This window comes from Piliocolobus tephrosceles, chromosome 6 (assembly GCF_002776525.5).
Source record: "Piliocolobus tephrosceles isolate RC106 chromosome 6, ASM277652v3, whole genome shotgun sequence".
Classification (NCBI taxonomy): domain Eukaryota; kingdom Metazoa; phylum Chordata; class Mammalia; order Primates; family Cercopithecidae; genus Piliocolobus; species Piliocolobus tephrosceles.
The window spans coordinates 36,019,944-36,043,155 of record NC_045439.1 but is presented as its reverse complement, the minus strand read 5'-3'; the positions used below and the strand labels follow the sequence as shown (position 1 = coordinate 36,043,155).

General features: G+C 39.1%; 1 non-coding gene across 1 annotated transcript; it reads left to right on the top strand.

Moving 5' to 3' along the window:
* Positions 1 to 4,007: 4,007 nt before the first annotated feature.
* On the top strand, positions 4,008 to 4,111 carry LOC111521700. The gene has a single exon (XR_002725036.1). It is a non-coding gene; the product is annotated as a U6 spliceosomal RNA (small nuclear RNA).
* The last annotated feature ends 19,101 nt before the right edge of the window (positions 4,112 to 23,212 follow it).

Here is a 23,212-nt window from a genome sequence, read left to right as displayed (position 1 = left end):
TTCAGTAAGTCTCTAGGAAGCTCCAAACTTTCCCACATCTTCCTGTCTTCTTCTGAGCTCTCCAAATTATTCCAACTTCTGCCTATTACCCAGTTCCAAAGTTGCTTCCACACTTTCAGGTTATCTTTATAGCAGTACCCTATTCTACCAGGACCCATTTACTGTATTAGATCATTCTCCCATTGCTTTAAAGATACTACCTGAGTCTGGGTAATTTATAAAGGAAAGAGGTTTAATTCAGTCACAGTTCTGCAGGATTAATAGGAAGCATGGCTAGGAGGCCTTAGGAAACTTACAATCATGGCAGAAAGGGAAGGGGAAGCAAGCACGGCTTACATGGGGGCAGGTGAGAGGTGCAAGAGAAGGGGAAGCTTCTACTTATAGAACCATCAAGACTTGTGAGAACTCACTCACTATTATGAGAACAAGATTGAACCATGGGCCAGGCATGGTGGCTCACACTTGTAATCCCAGTACTTTGAGAGGCCAAGGTGGGTGGATTACTTGAGGCCAGGAGTTCAAGACCAACCTGGCCAACATGGTGAAACCCTGTCTCTACTAAAAGTACAAAAAATTAGCCAGGCATGATGGCACGTGCCTGTAATCCCAACTACTTGGGTGGCTGAGGCACAATAATCGTTTGAGCCTAGGAGGCAGAGGTTGCAGTGAGCTGAGACCACACCACTGCACTCTTGCCTGGGCAACAGAGTGAGACTCTGTCTCAAAAAAAAACTGAACCATGAAGAAATCCAAAACCTGTCCAGCACAAAAACAAGTAAAGAGATTGAAGCTGTAATAAAAAGTCTCCCAATAAAGAAAAGCCTGGCACTCAAATGGTGTCACTGCTGAATTCTACCAAGTATTAAAGAAGAATTAATACCAATCCTACTCAAACTATTCTGAAAAGTAGAGAAGGGAATACTTCTAGACTCTTTCTATAATGCCAGTATTACCCTGATACCAAAAACAGCTAAAGACACATCAAAAAACAAAACAAAACAAAACAAAAAAACACTACTGGCATATATCTCTGAAAAATATTGATGCAAAAATGCTCAACAAAATACCAGCAAACCTAATTCAACAGTACATTAGAAAAATAATTCATCATGGCCAAGGGGGATTTATGTCTGGGATGCAAGGACAGTCCAATACATGCAAAACAATCAGTGTGATACATCAGATCAGCAGAATGAAGGAAGAAAACCATAAGATCATTTCAATTGATGCTAAAAAAGCATTTGATGAAATTCAAAATCCCTTCATAATAAAAACTCAAAAAATTATGTATAGAAGGAACACAACAAATAAAAGCCATATATGACAGACTCAACGGCTAGTATCATACTGAACGGGAAAAGTGAGAAAGCCTTTCCTCTAAGGTCTAGAACACGACAAGGATGCCCACTTTCACCATTGTTGTTCAACATAGTACTGGAAGTCCTAGCTAGAGCAATCAGACAAGAGAAGGAAAGAAAGGGCATCCAAATTGGAAAGGAAGAAGTCAAATGGTCCTCTTTTACAGACGATATAATTTTATATTTGGAAATACCTAAAGACTCCACAATAAAACTGTTGGAACTGATAAACAAATTCAGTAAAATTGCAGAATACAAAAATCAACATCCAAAAATCTGTAGCATTTCTATAGGCCAACAGTGAACAATCTGAAAAAGAAATTTACAAAGTAATTCCATTTGCAGTAGCAACAAAAATTTAACTACCTAGGAATTATTTTAACCAAAGAAATGAAAGATGTCTATAATGAAAACTATAAAGCACTGATGAAATAAATTGATAAGGACACAAAAAAATAGAAGATATTCCATGTTTATGAATTGAAAGAATAAACATAGTTAAAATGTGCATACTACTCAAAGGAATCTCCAGACTCAGTGCAATCCCTATCAAAACACCTATAAGATTCTTCACAGAAATTAAAAAAAAATCATAAAATTTATATGGAATTTATATTTTTATCATCTGTGAAGATTCTTCATGAAAAAAAAGGCAGGGTGCAGGGGTTCATGCCTGTAATGCCAGCACTTTGGGAAGCTGAAGTGGGTGAATTGCTTGAGCTCAGAAGTTTGAAACCAGCCTGGGCAACATGGCAAAACCCTGTCTTTACAAAAAAATACAATAATTAGCTAGATGTGGTGGCATGGGTCTGTAGTCCCAGCTACTCAGGAAGCTGAGGTGAGAGGATGGCTTGAACCTGGGAGGCAGTGGTTACAGTGAGCCAGGATCGCACTACTGAACTCCAGCTTGGGTGACAGAGCAAGACCCTGTCTCAAAAAAAAAAAAAAAAAAAAAAATTAAGAAATAGAAAAAAAAATCCTAAAATTTATACGGAACCACAGAATAGCCAACACTATCCTAAGCAAAAATAACAAAACTGGAGGAATCACATTACCTGACTTCAAATTATACTACAAAGCTATAGTAACCAAAATGACATGGCACTGGTGTAAAAACAGACACAAAGGACAATGGAACAGAATAAAGAAGCCACAAACAAATCAACACACCTACAGTGAAGTCATTTTTTACAAAGGTGCCAGGAACATACACTGGGGAAAAGACAGTATCTTCACTAAGTGGTGCTAGGAAAACTGGATATCCATATGCAGAAGAATGAAACTAGGCCCCTATGTCCCAACATATTCAAAATAAAATCAAAATGGGTTAAAGACTTATATCTAAGACCACAAACTATGAAATTACTACAAGAAAATATTGGGTAAATTCTCCAGGACAACGCTCTGGGCAAAAAATTCTTGAGGCATACTGCACAAGCACAGGCAATCAAAGCAAAAATGGACAAATGAGATCACATCAAGTTAAAAAGTTTCTGCAAAGCAAAGCAAACTATCAACAAGATGAAGAGACAACCCACAGAATGGAAGAAAATATTTTCCAAACACCTATCTGACAAGGGATTAAAGACCAGAATATATAAGGAGCTCAAACAACTCTAAAGGAAAAAAAATATAATAATCCAATTTAAAAAATGGGCAAAAGATTTGAATAGACCTTTCTCAAAAAAAGACATACTAATGGCAAACAAGTGTATGAAAATATGCTCAACATCATTGACCATCAGCAAATCAAAACTATAATGAGACATCTTTTTACCCTAGTTAAAATGGGCTTTATCTTAAAGACAGGCAATGACAAATGCTGGTGAAGATATGGAGAAAAGGGAAACCTCGTACACTGTTGGTGGGAATGTAAATTGGTACAATCACTATGGAGAACAGTTTGGAGGTTCCTCACAGAAATGAACATAGAGCTACCATATGATCCAGCCATCCCACTCCTGGGTATATACTCAAAAGAAAGTAAACAATATATCAAAGAGATACCTGCACTCCTATGTTTGTTCCAGCACTACTTACAATAGCTAAGATTTGGAAGCAACCTTAGTGTCAATTAACAGATGAATGGATAGAGAAAACGTGGTACATATACATAATGGAGTACTACTCAGCCATTAAAAATATGAGATCCTGTCATTTTCATTTGCAGCAACATGGATAGAACTGGATGTCATTATGTTAAGTGAAATAAGCCAGGCACAAACATTGCATGTTCTCACTTATCTGTGGAATGTAAAAATCAAAACAATTGAACTTGTGGACATAGAGCAGTAGTAGAATGGTTACCAGAGGCTGGGAAGGTGACATGGTAGCAGAGGGGAGTTTGGGATGGCTAATAGGTTTTAAAAAATAGAAAGAATAAATAAGACCTACTATTTGATATCACAACAGGGTACCTATAGTCGATAATAAATTAATTGTACATTTTAAAATCACTTAAAAAGTGTAATTGGATTGTTTGTAACACAAAGGAAAAATGCTTGAGGGAATGGATATCCCATTATCCATGATGCGATTATTTAACATTGCATGCCTGTATCAAAACATCTTATGTACACCACAAATGTATATACCTGCTATGAACCCACAAAACTTAAAAAAAAAAAAAAAACTAAAAAAACTGGCAGTGCTCATTTCAGAAGCATATACTAAAATTGTAATAATACAGAGAATATTATCATGGCCCCTTGCACAAGGATAACACACAAATTTGTGACATGCTCTATATTTTTTATATTAAATAAAATCATTATTTAAAAATTTTAAAAAACTAAAGAATTTCAACACACAGTTTGGAAAAACATGCTATATAGTTTCTAAGTGGCCCATAGTGAAAAACAACATAATAAATAATTTTTAATTTCTGTAAGAACTACTTCTTATAGCATAGTAAAAAGAAAAAAAAACAGGAGTGGCCAAGATGGCCAAATAGAAGTAGATAGTGTGCATGGCTCTCATGGAGAAGAAAAGATGGGGTGAATAAATATAATACCTTCAAATGAAACATCCAGGTACTCGCACTGGGGTTAATCAAGGAAACAGCCTGACCCACAGAGAACAAAGAAAAGCAAGACAGGACAACAGCCCACCTAGGAGCAACATGGAGCCATGGGATTCCCCCCTGCCCAGGGAAGCAGTGAGTGAACGAGCAGCCCTGGGAAACCATGCTTCTCCCACAGATCTTTGCAACTTGCTAGTCAAGAGGTCTCCTTGTGAACACACTCCACCAGGGCCTTCAGTCTTCGGTTTGACAGACAGAACTAGGCAGAGTCTTGGCATAGCAGCTGCTCAGGCATGCATGGAGACCCTGCAACCTTAGATGCTGGGGCTTTCTAGCAAATGTAGCTGCAGCTCCAACAAAGTGGGAGGTTAGACTCCTATGCATAACCCTAGGAAAGAGGATGAATCCAGGGGGCTGAGCAGCAACAGCCCACAGACCCCACTTCCACAGCACCTCACAAGATAAGACCCACTGACTTGGAATTTCAGCCAGCTACCAGTAGTGGCATTGCACCTCCCTAAGAAGGAGCTCCCTGGGGTTGGGGTGGGCGGCCATCATTGCTGTTCAGACACCTTAGTCATCCCAGCCTTTAGGCTTTGGAGAGTCTGAGCTGACCTGGGGCAGAAGGGATCCTCCGGAACAGTACAGCCACTCTACCAAAATGTAGCCAGACTGCTGCTTTAAGCAGGTGCCCAATCCTGTTCCTCCTTACTGGGCAGGATCTCCCAACTAGGGCCTCAAGCCACCCCACCTAAGCACTCCAACCAACAGAGATACGAATTATTCCTGGTATGGCACTCCCAGAGGGAGGAGCAGGTCACCATCTTTGCTGTTTGGGTGACTTAGCTGTTCCAGCCTTTGGGTTTTGGAGTCTCTGGGGTGACTGGGCACTGAAGTGGACCCCCAGTGCCGCACAGCAAAGCTGCTCTACAAAAACGTGGCCAGACTGCTTTTCATTTTTTTATTTTTTAAATTTTTTTAAGGCATGCTTTTTTATTATTATTATTATACTTTAAGTTCTAGGGTACATATGCACAATGTGCAGGTTTGTTACATATATATACATGTGCCATGTTGGTGTGCTGCACCCATTAACTCATCATTTACATTAGGTATATCTCCTAATGCTATCCCTCCCCCCTCCCCCCTCCCCACAATAGGACCCGGTGTGTGTGGAGAAATAGGAACACTTTTATACTGTTGGTGGGACTGTAAACTAGTTCAACCATTGTGGAAAACAGTATGGCGATTCCTCAAGGATCTAGAACTAGAAATACCATATGACCCAGCCATCCCATTACTGGGGATATACCCAAAGGATTATAAGTCATGCTGCTATAAAGACATATGAACACGTATGTTTATTGCAGCACTATTCACAATAGCAATGACTTGGAATCAACCCAAATGTCCATCAGTGACAGACGGGATTAAGAAAATGTGGCACATATACACCATGGAATACTATGCAGCCATAAAAAAGGATGAGTTTGTGTCCTTTGTAGGGACATGGATGCAGCTGGAAACCATCATTCTCAGCAAACTATTGCAAGAACAGAAAACCAAATACCGCATGTTCTCACCCATAGGTGGGAACTGAACAATGAGATCACTTGGACACAGACTGCTTTTTAAAATAGGTCCTGATCCCATTCCTCCTTACTGGGCAGGACCTCCCAACCAGGGTCTCTAGCCACTTCCTATATATGTCTTTGGACCAGCAACAGGTCCATATCTCCCTTGACAAAGCTCCCAAGGGAACTGCCCTTGCCACCCTCAGATTAATGAAGAAGTAGAGACCCTAAGTGCCTTATTCATACCTCCAATGAGCTGCAGTTGACCCAAGGGGAGGAGGTCAGTCCATCTCCCATGGGTCCCATATAGCCCCCATGGCTTGTCACCAGACAGGGAACCCCTGGCTTGGGCCCACAGCACAAACTCTCCATCTTGGGTTGACTGCACTGAGCAATTGCTGACCTGCATCTCTCTAGGTTCGAGCCCCAAGGAGTCAAGCAAACGACCCTTGGCTACAACCACTACTAAGATCTGTTCCTCTGTGCCTCAAAGCTGAGAAAAGAACATAAACACTGAAATCACCCAAGAGCTGCAGTGGGCAGCCCAGGAGTGCCAAATCGTGAACTATAGCCTGTACTTAAGGAGGAGAGGAACCCACATTTTCAGAGCACTGAGAGGGAACTTGACTGCAACTGCAGGAAAACATAGGGGAGCCACACAAGGGGGCAAGAGTCTACCAACTGACCAATAAGCCTAAGTGTCGCCTGCTGGATCACACCCCAAGGCTTCAACACCAAAAATACCTCATTAACATACCCCACTCTGAAATCAGAGACAAGAAGTCAGCTTCAAATAAAGACCCTACACAAAGTCTTGGTCCAGTGAAGACATCCAGAAAAGAAATCTATTGACTGTGCTCAATCTGCACTGCAGTTAAAGGAACACTCACACACACAGATGAGAAAGAACCAAGGTAAGAACCTCAGTACCTGTCATATTTCCTCCAAATGACTGCAGCAGTTCTCCAACAAGAGCTCTTAATCAGGCTGAACTGGCTGGAATGACAGAAATAGAATTCAGAATATGGATGGAAACAAAGATCACCAAGACTCAGGAGGATGGCAAAACCCAATCCAAGGAAAATGGAAATCACAATAAAGTGATATACAAGATGAAGAATGAAATAAGTATAAAAAAGAACCTAACAGGTCTGGCAGAGTTGAGTAACACAAGAATTTCACAATGCAATCACAAGTATTAAGAGCAGAATAAACCAGGCTGTAGAAGGAGTTTCAGGCCAGGCATGGTGGCTCACGCCTATAATTCCAGCATGTTGGCAGGCCAAGACAGGCAGATCATCGGAGGTCAGGAGTTTGAGACCAGCCTGGCCAAAATGGTGAAGCTCCCTCTCTACTAAAAATACAAAAATTAGCTGGGCATGGTGGCAGATGCCTGTAATGCCAGCTACTTGGGAGGCTGAAGAAGGAGAATTGCTTGAACCTGGGAGGCAGAGGTTGCAGTGAGCCAAGATTGCACCATTGCACTCCAGCCTGGGCGACAAGAGCCAAACTGTCTCAAAACAAAACAAACAAACAAACAAAAAACAGAACTTCAGAACTTGAAGACTGATTCTCTGAAACAAGACAGTCAGACAAAAATAAAGAAAAAAGAATTTTAAAAGTGAACAAATTATTTGGGAAGTATGGGATTACATAAAGAGGCCAAATCCATGAATCACTGGCATCCCTGAAAGGGAGGAGAAGAAACCAAACAACTTGGAACATATATTTCAGGATATCATCCATGAAAATTGTCCCAATCTTGCTAGGGAGGCCAACAGTAAAATTGGGAAACACAGAGAACTCCTGCAAGATTCTACACAAGAAGATCATTACCAAGACACATAATCATCGATTTTCCAAGGTTGAAATGAAAGAAAGAATGTTAAAGGCAGCTAGAGAGAAAGGGCAGGTCACCTACAAAAGGATCCCCATCAGTGGGATATCACCACTGATCCCACAGAAATACAGACCACCATCAGAGAATACTACAAACACTTCTACACAAATAAACTAGAAAATCTAGAAGAAACAGATAAATTCCTGGACACACACACCCTCCCAAGACTAAACCAGGAAGAAGTTGAATCCCTGCATAGACCAATAACAAGTTCTGAAATTGAGGCAGTAATTAATAGCTTACCAACAAAAACAAGCCCAGGACCAGAAGGATTCACAGACAAATTCTACCAGAGGTAAAAAGAGGAGCTGGTACCATTCCTCCTGAAACTATTCCAAACAATAGAAAAAGAGGGACTCCTCCCTAACTCATTTTAGGAGGCCAGCATCGTCCTGATACAAAAACCTGGCAGAGACACAACAAAAAAAAAAAAAGAAAAAAAAGAAAAATTCAGGCCAACATCCCTGATAAACATCGATGTGAAAATCCTCAATAAAATACTGGCAAACAGAATCCAGCAGCACATCAGAAAACTTATCCACCACAATCAAGTCAGCTTCATCACTGGGATGCAAGGCTGGTTCAGCATATGCAAATCAATAAACGTAATCCATCACAGAAACAGAACAATGACAAAAACCACATGATTATCTCAATAAATGAAGAAAATACTTTGATAAAATTTAACACTTCTTCATGCTAAAAACACTCAAAAAACTAGGTATTGATGGGACATATCTCAAAATAATATGAGCTATTTCTAACAAACGCATAGTCAATATCATACCGAATGGGCAAAAGCTGAAAGTACTCCCTTTGAAAACCGACACAAGACGAGGATGCCCTTTCTAACCACGCTTATTCAACATAGTGTTGGAAGTTCTGGCCAGGGCAATCAGGTCAGATAAATCTTTAAAAGCGTATTCAAATAGGAAGCGAGGAAGTCGAATTACTTCTCTCTGCAGATGAAATGATGTATATTTAGAAAACCTCATCATCTCAGCCCAAAATCTCCTTACATTGATAAGCAACTTCAGCAAAGTCTCAGGATACAAAATCAACGTGCAAAAATCACAAACATTCCCATATACCAATAATAGACAAACAGAGAGCCAAATCATGAGTGAACACCCATTCACAATTTCTACAAAGAAAATAAAATACCTAGGAATACAAGTTACAAGGGACATGAAGGACCACTTTAAGGAGAACTATAAACCACTGCTCAAGGAAATAAGAGAGAACACAAACAAATGGAAAAACATTCCATGTTCATGAAGAGGAAGAATCAATATCGTGAAAATGGCCATACTGCCCAAAGTAATTTATAGATTCAATGCTATTCCCATCAAGCTATCATTGACTTTCTTCACAGAACTAGAAATAACTACCTTAAATTTCATATGGAATAAAAAATGAGCGTGTATAGCCAAGACAATCCTAAGCAAAAAGAACAAAGCTGGAGGCATCATGCTACCTGACTTCAAACTATACTACAAGGCTACAGTAACCATACAGACCAATGGAACAGAACAGAGGCCTCAGAAATAATACCACACATCTACAACCATCTGATCTTTGACAAACCTGACAAAAACAAACAATAGGGAAAGAATTCCCTATTTAATAAATGGTGCTGGGCAAACTGGCTAGCCACAGGCAGAAAACTGAAACTGGATCCCTTCCTTACCCCCATACAAAAATTAACTCAAGATTAAAGATTAAATGTAAATTAAATATAAAACCTAAAACATGTAAATCCTAGAAGAAAACCTAGGCAATACCATTCAGGACATAGGCATGGGGAAAGACTTCATGACTAAAACACCAAAAGCAATGGCAACAGAAGCCAAAATTGAAAAATGGGATCTAATTAAAGAGTTTCTTCACAGCAAAAGAAACTATTATTAGAGTGAACAGACAACCTACAGAATGGGAAAAAATTTTTGCAGTCTATCCACCTGACAAAGGTCTAATATCCAGAATCTACAAGGAACTTAAACAAATTTACAAGAAAAAACAAACAACCCCATCAAAAAGTGGATGAAGGATACGAACAGACATTTCTCAAAAGAAGACATTTGTGTGGCCAACAAACATATGAAAAAAAGCTTATCATCACTGATCATTAGTGAAATGCAAATCAAAACCACAATGAGACACCATCTCACACCAGTTAGAATGGTGATCATTAAAAAGTCTGGAAACAACAGATGTTGGTGAGGATGTGGAGAAACTGGAATGCTTTTATGCTGTTGGTGGAAGTGTAAATTAGTTCAACCATTGTGGAAGCCAGTGTGGCGATTCCTCAAGAATCTAGAACCAGAAATACCATTTGACCCAGCAATCCCATTACTGGGTATATACCCAAAGGATTATAAATCATTCTACTATAAAGACACATGTACATGTATGTTTATTACAGCACTGTTCACAATAGCAAAGACTTGGAACCAACATGAATCCCCATCAATGATAGACTAGATAAGGAAAATGTGGCACATATACACCATGGAATACTATGCAGCCATAAAAAAGAATGAGTTCATGTCCTTTGCAGGAACATGGCCAAAGCTGGAAACCATCATTCGCAGCAAACTAACACAGGAACAGAAAACCAAACACCGCCTGTTCTCTCTCATAAGTCTGAGTTGAACAGTGAGAACACATGGATAGAGGGAAGGGAACATCACACATGAGGGCCTGTCGGGGGTGGGAGGAAAGTGGAGGGAGAGCATTAGAACAAATACCTAATGCATGAGGGGCTTAAAACCTAGATGACAAGTTGATAGGTGCAGTAAACCACCATGGCACATGTATACCTATGTAACAAATCTGCATGTTCTGCAATTGTATCCCAGAACTTAAATTACAATACATAAATAAATAAGAAAAAAATAAATGTATCCAAAAGACAAGCCATATTAATGTTAAAAACATTATGAAATTTTTAAAAGTCTTTAAAAAAATAAAAAATAAAACCAGAAATCAATAACAGGAGGAATTTTTTACATTTACATAATACATGAAAATTAAACATGTTACTGAACAACTGATGGCTCTTCAAACAAGAAATTAAAAGAGAAATTAAATGATATCTTGGGACAAACAAAAATGGACACACACCATACCAGAACTTATGGAATGCAGCAAAAGCAGTTCTAAGAGAGAAGTTTATAGCAGTAAATGCCTTTATCAAAAAAGGGGAGGATTTTGAATAAGCAATCTAACTTTACACTTGACAGAATTAGAAAAACAAGAACTAAGCCCAAAGCAAGCAGAAGAAAGGAAATAATAAACATCCGAGAGGAATAAATTAAATAGAGACTGGAATATATTAAATAGAAAATAGAAAAGACCAACAAAACTGAGAGTTGGGTTTTGAAGAGATAAACAAAATGGACAAACCTTAAGATGGACTAACTAAAAAAAAAATAGAGAAAACTTAAATAAATAAAATCAAAAATGAAAACGGAGACATTACAACTGGCACTACAGAAATACAAAGGATCATAAGAGACTACTATGAACAATTATAAGCCAAAATATTAGATAACCTAGAAGAAATGGATAAATTCCTAAAACATTACAACCTACCAAGGCAGAATTATGAAAAAAATAGATCATCTGCACAAACCAATAAGTAAGGAGATTGAGAAGTAATAAAAAAAATCTCCCATCAAAGCCTTAGAACTTGATGGCTTCCCTGATGAATTCTGCCAAACATGTGAAAAGACCTAGCACCAACGCTACTCAAACTCTTCAAAAAAAATTGAAGAGGAGGAAATAGTTTCAAATTAATTTTCTGTGGTCAGCATTACCCTGATACCAAAGCCAGTTAAGTACACTACAAGAAAAGAAAATTACAGACCTATATATCTGATGAACATGGGTGCAAAAATGCTCAACAAAATACTAGCTAACCAAATTTAATAGCACATTAAAAGGATTGTTCACCATGATCAAGTGGGATTTATCTCTGGGATGCAAGGATAGTCAAAATACACTAATCAGTAAATGCAATACACCACATTAACAGAATGAAGGGTAAAAACTATGATTCTCTAATGAATGCAGAAAAGGCATAGACAAAACTCAACATCCTTTCATAATTAAAAATTCCAATAACTTACATATAGAAGAAAATTTCCCCAACACAATAAAGGCCATATATAACTAGCCCACAGCTAACATCATAATCAGTAAGATAAAACTAAAAGCTTTTTCTTTAAGATGCAGTACAAGGCAAGGATGCCCACCCTCACTAATTCAGTACAATATAGTACTGGAACTTTTAGCCAGAGCAATCAGACAAAAGAAAAACAATCATCTAAATTAGAAAGGAAGAAGTTAAATTATCTCTGTTTGTAGATGACATGATCTCATGTACAGAAAACCCCAAAGACGATCAAAAGCTAATACAGAATATAATAAAATTGCAGGATACAAATCTACATACAGAAATCAGTAGCATTTCTTATATCAACAGCAAACTATCTGAAAAATAAATCAAGAAAACAATCCCGCTTACAACTGCTATAAAGAAATAAAATATTTAGGAATAAATTTAACCAAGGAGGTGAAAAAAATCTGTACCTTGAAAACTATAAAACATTGATGAAAAAGTTGAAGAAGACACAAACAAAAGGAAAGATATTCTGTGTTCATGAATTGAATGAATATTGTTAAAATGTCCATACTACTCAAAGCAATCTATAGATTCAATGCAATCCCTCTCAAAATCCTAATGGCATTTTTTGCCTATCAATGATAGACTGGATAAAGAAATTGTGCCACATATACACCATGGAATCTATGCAGCCATAAAAAAGGATGAGTTCATGTCCTTTGCAGGGACAAGGATGAAGCTGGAAATCATCATTCTCAGCTGTCCCTTGCAGGGACATGGATGAAGCTGGAAATCATCATTCTCAGCAAACTAACACAGGAACAGAAAACGAAAGCTGGAAATCATCATTCTCAGCAAACTAACACAGGAACAGAAAACGAAAGACCTCATGTTCTCACTCATAAGTGGGAGTTGAACAATGAGAACACATGGACACAGGGAGGGGAACATCACACACCAGGGCCTGTTGGTGGGTGGGGGCGCTAGGGGAGGGATAGCATTAGGAGAAATACTTAATATAGATGATGGGTTGGTGAGTGCAGCAAACCACCATGGCACATGCATATCTATGTAACAAACCTGCATGTTCTGCACATGTATTCCAGAATTTAAAGTACAGGAAAAAAAATCCTGATGACATTTTTCATAGAAATAGAAAAACAGCCCTAATATTTGTATGGAACCACACACACACACACACACACACAAACAGAATAGCCAAAGAAATTTGGAGCATAAAGAACAATGCTGAAGAAGGCATCATACTACCTGATTTCAAAATATACTACAAAGGTATAGTAATCAAAACAGTATGGTAATTGCATTAAAAACAGACACATAGACCAAAGGAACATAATAGAGAGCTTAGAAATAAACACAAATTTATGGTCAACTGACCTTTGACAAACATGCCAAGAACACAAAATGGGGTATAATGTTTGCAGTGGAAGGAAAACATATCATTATTTGCAGATAATATGATTGCCCATACAGGAAATCAAACAGAAAAAGCTTGAAACTAACCATTTAAACCAATGAGAGCTAAACAAATTTCCTAAATACAAGACCAACATGCAAACATAAATACCATTATTATACACAAGAAATAATTATAAAATGCAGTCAAAAAAAATATACACATTAGCAAAATATAATGTCTTAACTTATTGAGGAATAAATGTTTTTTAAAAGTATGTGCATGTCTTTAGAGATGTGTTTTAAAACACTATTGAAGCATAAAAAAGAACTGAGGAAATTGAGATATGTATCATATTGGTGATTAAAACAAGTTGAATTCTAGTCAAAATCCCAAGGTAATATTTCATAGGATAGACAAATTTACTCAAACTACCTGAGGTGATGGATGTGTTAATTAAGTTGATTGTGCTAATCATTTCATAATGTATACATATATCAAAACATCAGGCCGAGTGTGGTGGCTCACGCTTGTAATCCCAGCACTTTGTGAGGCTGAGGCAGGTGTATCACTTGAGCCCAGGAGTTCCAGACCAGCCTGGGCAACAGTGCAAAACCCCATCTCTACAAAAGTTAAAAAAAAAAAAAAAAAAAAAATTACCCAGGTGTGGTGGTGCATGCCTGTTGTCCCAGCTATTTGGGAGGCTCAGGTAGGAGGATCGCTTGAGCATGGGAGGTGGAGGCTGCAGTGAGCCAAAATCACACCACTGCACTCCAGCCTGGGCAACAGAGCAAGACTCTGTCTCAAAAGAAAAATACATTGTATAGCCTAAATATATGCAATTTTTTAAATCATGCCCAAAAAAACCTGAAGAAAATTTAAAAATATTAAAATTATATATTTGAAAGAGTAAAACATTAAGTAAAAACCAAACAAATTGAAAAGAAAATCAAGACAAGGGGATAGGCATCTATACCAACTACATATTAAGATTTATTTTTAATTTATAAGAATTAAAACAATGTGGAATTGGTATAGAAACAGACAAACATACCTTAAGATTTAAAACGTAGGCCAGGTGTGGTGGCTCATGCCTGTAATTCCAGCAGTTTGGGAGGCTGAGGCAGGCGGATTGATGATTCCAAAAGTTCAAGACCAGCCTGGGCAACATGATGAAACTCCATCTCTACTAAAAATACAAAAAATTGGCCAGGCGTGGTGGCACATGCTTGCTGTCCAAGTTACTCAGGAGGCTGAGGTGGGAGGATCATTTGAGCCCAGAAGGTAGAGGCTGTGGTGAGCTAAGATCTCACCATTGCACTCCAGCGTGGGCAACAGAGTGAGACTCCATCTCAAAAAAAAGGAAAAAAAAAGACTTAAAACCCTAGAAAGAGTCATGTATATATATACACACACATATAAAATCGGGGTTTGGCAAAATTGGCTTTCCATATGGAAAAATAAAATTCTATCTGTACATCACAGAGACACAACATATTTCAAAAAGAATAAAGACCTAAATATGAAAAAAAAAAAAAAAACTCCTCTTAAACTACTAGAAAAATAAGAGAATGTCTTTATGATCTGAGGGTAGAAAAATATTTCTTGCTGGGCATGGTGGCTCACGCCTATAATCCCAGCACTTTGGGAGGCTGAAGGGGGCAGATCACGAGGTCAGGAGATTGAGACCATCCTGGCCAACATGGTGAAACCCTGTCTCTACTAAAATACAAAAAATTAGCTGGGCATGGTGGTGCGTGCATGTAGTCCCAGCAAAGGAGGCTGAGGCAGAGGAATTGCTTGAATCCAGGAGGCGGAGGTTGCAGTGAGCTGACATTGCGCCACTGCACTCCATTCTGGCAACAGAGTGAGACTCCATCTCAAAAACAAAACAAAACAAAAAAATTCTTGTCTAAGAATCTTTTTTAAAAAGTTCAGTGTTAGAGAAAATAAATACGACTACTTAACAAATTTTAAATTCTGTCACCATAAGCAAAGTAGAGGATATTTTTAAATTTGGTGAAAAAGCATAGATAGTATAAAAAATAGAACAGTCTAGGTACTATGAAAATCTATAACAATAACAAAAATAATACAAATTATGGACATCTACATGTCCATGAAAATTATGTATTATTTTGTAATGTATGTATAAAGAAAAGAGTCTGGAATCTTGCCAAATAAGCTGATAAAGTTTCCTCTTGACAGGCGGACAGTAAAATGGGATTACAATTCTATCTACAAAATTTTAATGTCTCACAAAATGAATGTTCATGTCTTTACTTCTGGTATAATAATAATAAAAAAAAAAAAAATAGGGAAGACAGAGAGGAGCAGGGTAAGGAAGGTAAAGAACAGAAGGAAGAAGAAAGGGAAGCCAGAGGAGAAAAAGGAAAAATAGGACAAGGAGAAAGAAAGCAGAGGGTGAAAGGTAGGAGGAAGTGAATTAACTGAAACAAAAAATCAAATATTGCTTCTTACTTATGAGTGGGAGCTAAACAATGGGTACACATGGACATAAAGATGGAAACAATACTCACCAGGGTCTCCAAAACAGAGGAGGATGGAAGTGGGATGAGTTGAAAAGTTACCTATCAGGTATAATGTTCACTAATGGGTACACTAGTAGCCCAATCCCCATCAGTATGAGATACACCCATGTAACAAACATACACATGAACCTCCTGAATCTAAAATAAAATAAAAACTTTTTAAAAAGAAATTCATGTGAGAATCTAAGAGCCAAGGCTCTTGAGAGGTAGAAAGGAAGGTTTTTTGGTTTTTGGTTTTGTTTAGTTTTGGTCACTTAGCCACCTATACCCATGTCCAAAGTGAGTGGTTTCCCTATTCTGTCAGTCCCCGTCTCCCCGGTCTCTGCATTCCTCCTGTAGCTCCAGCTGTAACCCAAGCAGGAAGGTCCAACGCTGGCACCTCTTTCTAGAATGGAGACTGATGTTGACTAACCAGCTTTAGACTAACATCCTGGACTCGATATAAAATTCTCCTTCCTCCTAGCCAGCTATTCCTTGCACTTACATGTAAGTTTTATTTTCTCTGCTTTCTCCTGAGATTAGAGGCTAGCTTGTTCCCTAATGTTGATTAGTGGGGTTCTGCCTTGCTCTCTGTGCTTGAGTCCCCATCAAGGTTATGACACCAGTACCCTAGTCACATTAGGATTAGGACCTCTGAGGAACTAAAGACCTATGTACTTCTATCAGCTTGAGTTACATATCAACTTTGAGGAGAATTGAATGGGTGAATCCCAGTTACCTAATGATAGGTTTCCCAGAAGCCAATTCTCCATGCATATCTGTAGACTTCAAGGATTACACAAGCGCACCATGAAGCCAGAGAGTGACAAAAGGACATCATGCCTGCTAAAAACTGAAAGAATATATTCAAAATGCTGTATGAGTCATTACCTAGATAGGAAAACCGAAGCATATCAGTTACTTTAAAAGCAATAATTCAATATACAGAATGGTTAAATACAAAAGTGGCTAAACAAGTATTAGAGGATGAAATGTGGAAAGAAAACACTAAAATAACAAAAATGTAATAGAAGATGAGAAGCCCAGATTCCCTCTCACGGAAGGACAAGTTGTCCCCGGGGTCAGCAGCCAACCTTGAGCTTTCAGCTACTTCACCGTTTGACACAGCTGCAGCGAGTTAGTCTGCCCCCAAGAACTGGTAACAGGGACTCTACTTCTGGTGGAGCACAAACAGCCCCTGGCACAAGGTGGGTATTCCAATGGTTAAAACTCTTATAAGTAATGACTAGGGATATGTGCCACTGAGGAAGAAATCACTAACAGATGAACCAGAGCAAGGGTTTGAGTTGTATTCATTTTCTAAACTATATAACAAATTACCACAAGCTTAGTGTCTTAAGCAAAATACATTTATTATCTCACAGTTTCATTTGTGAGGAGTTGGGGCAGGCTTAGCTAGGTCTTTGGCTCAGGGTCCCACAGGGCTATAATCAAGGCACTAGCTGAGCTGCATTCTCATCAAAGGCTGAACTGGGGAAAGATCTGCTTCCAAGCTCACTCAGGTTGTTGCGGATTTCATTTTCTGGCAGTTGTAGAACTCATGGCCACTGGCTTCTTCAAAGTCAGCAACAGAAGTGTCTGCAGCTTAAGTCTTACTTCCAGACCCTTCTTAAAAGGGATCACCTGGTCCTACCCAGAAAAATCTCCCTTTTGATTAACTTAAAGTCAATTAGTTAAGGGCCTTAATGACATCTGCAAAATTCCCACATTTGCTATAGCCTGGTTAGAAGCAAGTTACATGTCTCACTCAAGCTTGAGGGGAGAAGAATACATTAAGGCAGATACCAGGGGGATGGGATGCAAGGGGGACATCTTAGAATTCTGCCTACCACAAGAGGTAAGGAGGAAATCGGAGCTAGAAGAATAAAAGCATTGAAGAGTGATTGCTAAGTGCCTTTGATACTGCAGCAAGATAGTGAACAGCTGATGGCAATTACAATCCAGGCATGAATGTCAGTATCTTCTCTGACTGCATACAAAGTGACCCTCATTTCCTTCCAGGGGAGGATAAAGAAATCCAAGTGGCTGAACCTAAAAAAAAAAAAAAAAAGTTAAATTCCCAACCAAGGGAGCGCTGTAATCAGGACCTTGGTGGAGAAAACCTGAGACTGACACACAGGATGGGAACATCTGACTAGATCCCTTGAACACTCACGCTCCATATATTCATCCACAGGAGTGATTCACCCCTGTATAGTGAAAGAGAATGCAGAGGCCACTCCACCATGAGGCAATAGATGTCTTTTGCAGAGTCTTCCCCCACCTCCTTTTTTGGCCACTAGACATAAAGCTAGGATTGAGTCACAGCATAATCAACTGGAAAAGTGCTCAGCATGCTCAGAGAAAAGGCACTACATTCTGAGATGCATAATCAAATGGCAAACATTAAGTTGGAAAGGGAAAAAGTTCACTCTCCCAAGATAGAGGATTTTACACCTTGGCAAGGACCCTAGGGCATGGTGCAAATTTGTTCCTGGGATGGCTTCTAGAAGCATGGAAAAAGTAATGCTCATAGAGTGAAGTTGAAATGCCAGAATTGCCATAATGCATGATTATGGGATTAAAAGGTTCATGGAAATGGGCATGCTGAAATGGAATTATACATGGCCTTCAGATGATAATGTTCCATAGGAATGTCCAGAAAATATACCATTTACCAAAGGCATAAAGCATGTGCTAATGAGAGGAGCACTGGCATTACCAAAAGGTCCAGTATTGAGTCTTTGCAAGCCAGGCTCAGAGTAGGAGAGGGTGTTACAGAACTTTGCTCACTGATAGCATTGGTGATAATATGACTCTGACACCTAGAGGTCAGGGGGCAATACATAACCATCCCAAGGAATAAAAATAAGAAGTTGCAATTGTCATAAAGACTGGCAAGGTCAGAATGGCAGCCAAGACCTAAGGAGATGGTAGTAGAAGGATTCTAGAATCTTTAAGGGCAAAATAGATAGGAAGCCAACAAGGATACTTACTTTATGCCAATAGAAGAAGCCAAAGATAGATGACTGGGAAGCAAAAAGCAGTTGACTCCCCAAAAGTTAATCACTTTCCCAGTTTGTGAACTTCAACTTCTTTCAAACCTGGAACTCAATCCCTGATGACATGGACAGAGCCTTGGGCCCAGGATGCTATAAAACCATGGCAAATATATAAATAATAATGATTCCTCCAGACCTTTACCAAAGGGAACTATGGCCACATACATAGCTGTGCATAAGGAAGGGGAATATCTATACATTTCGAGGACTACTGAACACAGGGACTGAGTTAACATTAATGGCCAAGTACTCAAAACATTTTGGAAGACCTTCCTGTTAGAATGAAGGCATATATGAGGACCAGGTAATAAAGTCTTAGCAACACTCTGACTTTCAGTGGATTACTGGTCTTGTGGAAACCGAGCTATGATAATTCTTCCACCCTCTGTCATAACATAGTATAGTAAGAGGACTGTCTGGATATCCCACAGAACATCACATTGATCGAGTACATTGTTGACATTATGTTGATCAAGCCAGGTGTACAAGAGGTGGTAATGACATTGAAGGCCTTGGTAAAACACATGAGCTCAGAGAATGGAAGATAAGCTCTGTGAAGAATAATAAATTGTAATCAAAGACATGCTGTGTCAGTAAAATTTTTAGTTTTCTAAGAGCCAGGAATATGCTGGGTTATCCCTTCCAAAGTAAGGCCAAATTATTCCTTTCTCCATCTCCTATCATGAAGGAAACACAATGCCTGGGGATTGCTTTGGTTCCTAGAGGCAGCAAATTTGATACCTAGGACCACAACTCTTGTCCTTATATTTGGTAACATATAATGATGTCATCTTTGAGTGGAAACCGTAGAAGGAAAGAGCTCTGCACCAGGTCCAGGTTGTGATGCAAACAGCCTTCCACTGGGGTCATACCCTCTAGTAGACCCTATGATGTTGAAAGTATCTGTGACAGAAAAGGATGTTGGGTGGAGTTTGTGGTAAGCCCCAGAGAAAGAATCACAGTGTATGCCTCTGGGATTCTGAAGTAGAGGCATGCCATCAGCCAACTAACAATAAAGACCAAGCTGATCCCCTAATCTGCCATAATATCTAGAAGAACACATAGAGGGAAATTGACTACAATTGGTCATTATCATCCTGGAAGGGCCAGTGGTTCATTCTTATAGTAAAAGACATATATTCTTGATACTAATTTGCCTTATCTCACTGAGGTAGGGCAGTGAGCCTCAGTGAGCACGAATATCCAAAGACATTGGGAGTATTTGACTCACTGGTCTGGTGTTTCCATATAATATCATATCAGACCAAGGTACCACTTTACAGTGAAGAAGTTTTGCAAGGGGGCCAAAGAACATGGTATATACTGGCTGTATATCAGACAACATAATCTAGGAGTTGCCAGCATAATAAAGCATTGGAAATATCTACTGATGGTACAACTGAGCTAAAGCTGAAGTGCTTGTTCAGAGGCAATATACTACCATTCCCCAGAATGAATTGTGTGCACTGAATTACCGATCTTTACAAGGGTCTGGGAACCAAGGCCTGGAAACAGGAGTAGCCCCACTTACTGTCACTTACAGTGACTCATTGGAGTGGTTTGTGCTTCTTGCCTACTGCAACTCCGGACTCTGCAGCCCAAAGGTCCTGGTCCCCAGTGGGTCATATTTTCACCAGGGCAAAGCTAGAGTCCCAATAAATTATAAGCTTAAGCTACCACTAGAACTCACTGTGTCCTTGCACCAATTAAGAAGATGATCACATTCTTGACAGAAGTGATTGACCCTAATCATCAGGAGAAGGCAGGGCTTGTTACAAGATGGAAACATAAGGGTGTATGCGTAGAACCCAGGTGATCTCCTTAGGTGCCTATTGGTACTCCCCAGTCTGATTGTCAGTATAAATGGACAGGTTCAGCAATCATAGCCTGAGAAGGGCATGATGACCCAGTGCTCAGGTCTTTTGGAGATAAATACCTGGGTCATAACATACAGTCAACGAAACTAGAATGGACAGTGGAGGAGTGAGACAGTAAGTATCCATTTCAGCCTCAATCCCAAATGCTGCAGAGGGACTATGATTTATCCCATTAACTTCCCTCTTCTAAGGTTCCCCCACAGAAAGGGATGTCCACCATAATCCTGGAGGTGTTGTTCCCACAATATATATCAAAAAAGTGGGTCAGAGCAGTGCAAATATTGGACTGTAGAATACACAAATATGCCTCTTGGATCCTCCTTCAAGAGAGGACTTGCTGACCATCTCCATAATTATGATCAGAAGACAGCACCCAGATGTTAGCTCTTTGGGGTCAGCCTCAGTTACAAAGAGGCATCCTACCAAGCTCATGCCCTTCTCCCATATCCAAGGGAATGAACAAACTGAAGGGATGAAGACCAGACCATTTTGGCCCTACTCAGACAAATTTGTCAAGCAATATTCAGTCCAGAGCTCACTGCCAGATTGGCTGAAGCTGCAATATACAAGTATACCTTATTTTATCACACTTCAATGTATTGTGCTTGACAGATACTCTTTTGCTTTCACTTTACAAATTGAAGGTTTGTAGCAATCTTCTGTTGAGCAAATCTGTTTGGCACCATTTTTTCAACAGCAAGTGCTTGCTTTGTGTCTCTGTGTCACATTTTGATAATTCTCACAATATTTCAGTCTTTATTATTATATCTGTTATGGTGAACTGTGATCAGTCAACTTTGATGTTACCATAATAATTGTTTTGGGTGCCACAAATTCCAACCACATAAGAAGACAAACTTAAGCAAAAAAAAATTATGTGTATTCCAACTGCTCCACCAACTGACCATTTCCCCATCTCTTTCCCTCTCCTTGGGCCTCCCTATTCCCTAAGATATAAGATGGAAATTGGGCCCATTAATTTATAACCCTACCATAGCTAAAGTGTTCAAGTGAAAGGAAGAGTCTTGCATTTCTCACTTTAAATCAAAAGCTAAAAATGATTAAGCTTAATGAGAAAGGCATGTCAAAAGCCAAGCTAGGCCTCTTGTACCAAACAGCCAAAGTTGTGAATGCAAAGGACATATTCTTGAAGAAAATTAAAAGTGTTACTCCAGTGAACACACAAATGATAAGCAAGCAAAACAGCTTTACTGCTGATATACAGAATGTTTGAGTGGTCTGGATAGAAGATTAAACCAGCCACAACATTCCCTTAACTCAAAGCCTAATCCAGAGCAAGGTCCTAATTTTCATCAATTCTATGACAGCAGAGAGAGGTAAGGAATCTGCAGAGAGAAAATTTGAAGCTAGCACAGGTTGGTTGATGAGGGTTAAGGAAAAAGCTATCTCCATAATATAAAGGTGCAAGACGAAGCAGCAAGTGCTGATGTAAAAGCTGAAGTAAGTGATCCAGAAGATCTAGCTAAGATCACTGATGAAGGTGGCTACACCAAGCAACAGATTTTCAATGTAGATGAAACAGCCTTCTATTGGAAGAAGACTAGGACTTTCACAGCTAGAGAGGAGAAGTCAATGCCTGGCTTCAAAGTGTCAAAGGACAGGCTGATGGTTTTGTTAGGGACTAATGCAGGTGGTGAATTTAAATTGAAACCAATGCTCCTTTGCCAATCCAAAAATCTGAAGGCCCTTAAGGATGATGCTAAGTCTACTCTGCCTGTGCTCTGTCAATGAAACAGCAAAGCCCTTGATGACAGCATATCTATTCAGAGCATGGTTTACTGAATATTTTAAGCCCATTGTTGAGACTTACTGCTCAGAAAAAAATGATATCTTTTCAAATATTACTGTTCACTGACAATACACCTGACTACCCAAGAGCTCTGATGGAGATGTCCAAGGGGATTAATGTTGTTTTCATGCCTGTTAACATGGATGGATGTTGATCCATTCTGCAGCCCATGGATGGAGTAATTTTGACTTTCAAGTCTTTGTATTTAAGAAATATATTTCATAAGGCTATAGCTGCCATTGATAGTAATTCCACTGATGGATCTGGGCAAATCAATTGAAACCTTTCTGGAAACGATTCACCATTCCAGATGTCATTAAGAATATTCCTGATTTACATGAGGAGGTCAAAATATTAACATTAAAAGGAGTTTGGAAGACATTGAGTTCAACCTTCACAGATGACTTCAGCGGTGGAAAGAGCTGTAGATGTTATGGAAATAGAAAGAGAACTAGAATTAAAAGTGGAGCTTGAGGATATGATGGAATTGCCATAATGTCATGATAAATCTTGAATGGATGAAGAGTTGCTT